The 6660-nt window shown below is 62.5% G+C and overlaps 1 pseudogene; it reads right to left on the bottom strand.

The window, feature by feature from the left end:
* Positions 1–270: 270 nt before the first annotated feature.
* The window catches only part of LOC140472774 (U8 snoRNA-decapping enzyme-like), a 28433-nt pseudogene continuing 22043 nt past the window's right edge, over positions 271–6660 (bottom strand).

The raw sequence follows: 6660 nt of genomic DNA, 5'->3' as shown, positions 1-6660 counted from the left end.
TGTGAGAGAGGGAGAGGGAGAGGGAGAGGGAGAGGGAGAGGGAGAGGGAGAGGGAGAGGGAGAGAGGGAGGGAGAGAGGGAGGGAGAGAGGGAGGGAGAGAGGGAGGGAGAGAGGGAGGGAGAGATGGGAGGGAGAGAGGGAGGGAGAGGCAGGGAGAGGGACACAGACAGACAGAGACACAGACAGACAGAGACACAGACAGACAGAGACACAGACAGACAGAGAGACAGACAGAGACAGAGAGGCAGTGTGTGTGTGCCCCTGTCGGCCTGTGTGCGGTGGAAATCGCTCCCTTACCTCACGGCCGTGATCCTTGGCCTGAACAGCGGACAGCTCGACCTTGTGCAGCTCCTCCAGCGAGATCTTCTTGGTGTAGAAGTGGGGCGACCACCTTCTGGAGCAGGGCCTCGGTGGCATGGGAACTGGCGTAGTCCGATTCGGTGATGCACAGCATCGTGGGGTCACAGCCCAGCTCCTCGGAGAGCTCACGGTTCAGACCATCCTCCAGTGTACCGTCCCGCAGATCCACAAACCCCCCGGGGAACCCAATCTTCCCGTCAAACCGCATCTGCATCTGAGAGCGGAGAGAGACAGACAGAGGGAGGGAGGGATGTGAGTGGAGGACACGGACACAGACACCCTCGCAAAGGCACAGGGCCATACAAATGTGTGTGCGCGCGCACCCCCTCCTCCTCCTTCCCCACCCACACATACACACACACCCCCACCCCCACAGGCACGTACAAACACGCGCGCACACACCCCCACGGCATGTACAGACACGCACGCACACAACCCCACCCCCACAGGCACGTACAGACACGCGCGCACACACCCCCCGTACACCCACAGGCACGTACAAACACGCACACACCCCCCACACCCACAGGCACGTACAAACACGCGCGCACAGACCCCCACACCCACAGGCACGTACAAACACGCACGCACACACCCCCACAGGCACGTACAAACAAGCGCGCACACACCCCCACACCCACAGACACGCACGCACACACGCCCCACACACACGTACAAACACGCGCACACACACCCCCACACCCACAGGCACATACAGACACGCGCACATCCCCCCACACCCACAGGCACGTACAGACACGCACGCACACAAGCCCCACACACGTTCAAACACGCGCGCACACACCCCCACGGCATGTACAGACACGCACGCACACAACCCCACCCCCACAGGCACGTACAGACACGCGCGCACACACCCCCCGTACACCCACAGGCACGTACAAACACGCACACACCCCCACACCCACAGGCACGTACAAACACGCGCGCACAGACCCCCACACCCACAGGCACGTACAAACACGCACGCACACACCCCCACAGGCACGTACAAACAAGCGCGCACACACCCCCACACCCACAGACACGCACGCACACACGCCCCCACACACACGTACAAACACGCGCACACACACCCCCACACCCACAGGCACATACAGACACGCGCACATCCCCCCACACCCACAGGCACGTACAGACACGCACGCACACAAGCCCCACACACGTTCAAACACGCGCGCACACACCCCCACACCCACAGGCACGTACAAACACGCGCACATCCCCCCACACCCACAGGCACGCGCACACACACCCACAGGCACGTACAGACACGCACGCACACAAGCCCCACACACGTTCAAACACGCGCGCACACACCCCCACACCCACAGGCACGTACAAACACGCGCACATCCCCCCACACCCACAGGCACGCGCACACACACCCACAGGCACGTACAGACACGCACACACACAAGCCCCACACACGTTCAAACACGCGCGCACACCCCCCCCACACCCACAGGCACGCGCGCACACACCCCCACACCCACAGGCACGTACAAACACGCGCGCGCACACCCCCACACCCAAAGGCACGTTCAAACACGCGCACACACACCCCCACACCCACAGGCACGCGCGCACACACCCCCACACCCACAGGCACGTACAAACACGCGCGCGCACACCCCCACACCCAAAGGCACGTTCAAACACGCGCACTACACACCCCCACACCCACAGGCACGGACAAACACGCGCGCGCACACCCCCGCAGGCACGTACAAACACGCACGCATGCACACACACCCACACCCACAGGCACGCACAAACACGCACGCACACACCCCCGCACCCACAGGCACGCACAAACAGGCGCGCACACACCCAAACCCCCCCAGGCACGTACAAACAAACGCGCACACACACAGAAACGTACAAACACGCGCGCACACACAGGCACGTACAAACACGCGCACACAAACCCCCACACCCACAGGCACGTACAAACACGTGCGCACAAACCCCCACACCCACAGGCACGTACAAACACGCGCGCACACCCCCCCACAGGCACGTACAAACACGCGCGCACACACCCCCACAGGCACGTACAAACACGCTCGCACACACCCTCAGGCACGTACAAACACGCACGCACACACCCCCCACAGGCACGTACAAACACGTGCACACACACCCCTGCACCCACAGGCACTTACAAACACGCGCGCACACACCCCCACACCCACAGACACGCACGCACACACGCCCCACACACACGTACAAACACGCGCACACACACCCCCACACCCACAGGCACGTACAAACACGCGCACACACACCCCCACACCCACAGGCACGTACAGACACGCGCACATCCCCCCACACCCACAGGCACGTACAGACACGCACGCACACAAGCCCCACACACGTTCAAACACGCGCGCACACACCCCCACACCCACAGGCACGTACAGACACGCACGCACACAAGCCCCACACACGTTCAAACACGCGCGCACACACCCCCACACCCACAGGCACGTACAAACATGCGCACATCCCCCCACCCCCACAGGCACGTACAAACACGCGCGCACACACCCCCACACCCACAGGCACGTACAAACACGCGCACATCCCCCCACACCCACAGGCACGCGCACACACACCCGCACACCCACAGGCACGTACAGACACGCACGCACACAAGCCCCACACACGTTCAAACACGCGCGCACACACCCCCACACCCACAGGCACGCGCGCACACACCCCCACACCCACAGGCACGTACAAACACGCGCGCGCACACCCCCACACCCAAAGGCACGTTCAAACACGCGCACACACACCCCCACACCCACAGGCACGGACAAACACGCGCGCGCACACCCCCGCAGGCACGTACAAACACGCACGCATGCACACACACCCACACCCACAGGCACAGGCACGCACAAACATGCTCGCACACACCCCCACACCCACAGGCACGTACAAACAAGCGCGCACACACCCAAACCCCCCCAGGCACGTACAAACAAACGCGCACACACACAGAAACGTACAAACACGCGCGCACACACAGGCACGTACAAACACGCGCACACAAACCCCCACACCCACAGGCACGTACAAACACGCGCGCACAAACCCCCACACCCACAGGCACGTACAAACACGCGCGCACACCCCCCCACAGGCACGTACAAACACGCGCGCACACACCCCCACAGGCACGTACAAACACGCTCGCACACACCCACACACCCTCAGGCACGTACAAACACGCACGCACACACCCCCACAGGCACGTACAAACACGTGCACACACACCCCTGCACCCACAGGCACTTACAAACACGCATGCACACACCCCCACACCCACAGACACGTACAAACACGCGCGCACACACCTCCATACACACACCCAAGTACAAACACGTGAGCACACACCCCCACACCCACAGGCATGTACAAACACGCACACACACCCCTACAGGCATGTACAAACACGCGCGCATGCAGCCCCACAGGCACGTACAAACACGCACACACACACCCCCACACCCACAGGCATGTCGAGACACGCGCGCACACCCCCCCCCCGCACACCCATAGGCATGGACAAACACGCACGCACACACCCCCATACCCACAGGCATGTACAAACACGCGTGCACACACCCCCACACCCACAGGCATGTACAGACACGCGCGCACACACCCCCACACCCACAGACACGTACAAACACACGCGCACACCCCCACACCCACAGGCACGTACAAACAAGCGCGCACAGACCCCCACACCCACAGGCACGTACAGACACGCGCGCACACACCCCCACACACGTACAGACACGCGCGCACACACCCCCACACCCACAGACACGTACAGACACGCATGCACACACGCCCCACACACACGTACAAACACGCGCACACACACACCCACAGGCACGTACAGACACGCGCACACCCCCCCACACACACCCCCACACCCACAGGCACGTACAAACACGCGCGCACACACCCCCACACCCAAAGGCACGTACAAACACGCACGCACACACCCCCGCACCCGCAGGTACGCACAAACACGCACGCACAAACCCCCGCACCCACAGGCACGCACAAACAGGCGCGCACACACCCTAACCCCCCCAGGCACGTACAAACAAACGCGCGTACACACACACAGACGTACAAACACGCGCGCAAACACACAGACAAATACAAACACGCGTGCACACACACACACAGACACGTACAAACACACGCGCACACACACACAGACACGTACAAACACGCGCGCACACACCCCCACACCCACAGGCACGTACAAACACGCACGCACACCCCCCCCACACCCACAGGCACGTACAAACACGCGCGCACACCCCCCCACACCCACAGGCACGTACAAACACGCGCGCACCCCCGCCACACCCACAGGCACGTACAAACACGCGCGCACCCCCCCCACACACCCACAGGCACGTACAAACACGCGCGCACCCCCGCCACACCCACAGGCACGTACACACACGCACACCCCCCCACACCCACAGGCACGTACAAACACGCGCGCACAACCTCCACACCCACAGGCACGTACAAACACGCGCGCACTCACCCCCACCCCCACAGGCACGTACAAACACGCGCGCACACACCCCCACACCCACAGGCACGTACAAACACGCGCGCGCACACCCCCACACCCACAGGCACGTACAAACACGCGCACACCCCCCCACAGGCACGTACAAACACACACGCACACACACACACACACACACACACAGAGGCACGTACAAACTCATGCGCACACCCCCCCCCCACACCCACAGGCACGTACAAATACGTGCGCACACACCCCCACACCCACAGGCACGTACAAACACGCGCGCACACACCCCCACCCCCACAGGCACGTACAAACACACGCGCACACAGCCCCACATCCACAGGCACGTACAAACACGCACGCACTCACCCCCACAGGCACGTACAAACACACACGCACACACCCCCCCCCACACCCACAGGCACGTACAAACACGCATACCCACCCCCATACCCACAGGCACGTACAAACACGCACGCACGCACACACACCCACACGCAAGCACAAACACGCACGCACTCACCCCCACCCCCACAGGCACGTACAAACACACACGCACGCACACACCCCCAATACCCACAGACACGTACAAACACGTGCGCACACCCCCCCACACCCACAGACACGTACAAACACGCACACACACACACCCACAGGCATGTACAGACACGCACGCACACCCCCACACCCACAGGCACGTACAAACACGCGCACACACACCCACACCCACAGGCACCTACAAACACGCACACACCCCCACCCCTACAGGCATGTACAGACACGCACGCACACACACACACACACACACACACACACAGAGGCACGTACAAACTCATGCGCACACCCCCCCACACCCACAGGCACGTACAAATACGCGCGCACACATCCCACACCCACAGGCACGTACAAACACGCGCGCACACACCCCCACCCCCACAGGCACGTACAAACACGCGCGCACACAGCCCCACATCCACAGGCACGTACAAACGCGCGTGCACACCCCCACCCCCACAGGCACGTACAAACACGCGCGCACACAGCCCCACATCCACAGGCACGTACAAACACGCACGCACACACCCCCACAGGCACGTACAAACACGCACGCACACAACCCCCCCACACCCACAGGCACGTACAAACACGCATACCCACCCCCATACCCACAGGCACGTACAAACACGCGCGCACACACACCCACACGCAAGCACAAACACGCGCGCACACAGCCCCGCATCCACAGGCACGTACAAACGCGCGTGCGCGCACACACAGACACATACAAACACGTGCGCACACCCCCCCACACCCACAGACACGTACAAACACGCACACACACACACCCACAGGCATGTACAGACACGCACGCACACCCCCACACCCACAGGCACGCACAAACACGCACGCACACACCCCCGCACCCACAGGCACGCACAAACAGGCGTGCACACACCCAAACCCCCCCAGGCACGTACAAACAAACGCGCACACACACAGAAACGTACAAACACGCGCGCACACACAGGCACGTACAAACACGCGCACACAAACCCCCACACCCACAGGCACGTACAAACACGTGCGCACAAACCCCCACACCCACAGGCACGTACAAACACGCGCGCACACCCCCCCACAGGCACGTACAAACACGCGCGCACACACCCCCACAGGCACGTACAAACACGCT

Source organism: Chiloscyllium punctatum, unplaced genomic scaffold (assembly GCF_047496795.1).
Source record: "Chiloscyllium punctatum isolate Juve2018m unplaced genomic scaffold, sChiPun1.3 scaffold_441, whole genome shotgun sequence".
NCBI classification, from domain to species: Eukaryota; Metazoa; Chordata; class Chondrichthyes; order Orectolobiformes; family Hemiscylliidae; genus Chiloscyllium; species Chiloscyllium punctatum.
The sequence above is the reverse complement of the archived record's forward strand: the minus strand, read 5'-3'. Positions and strand labels throughout refer to the sequence as shown.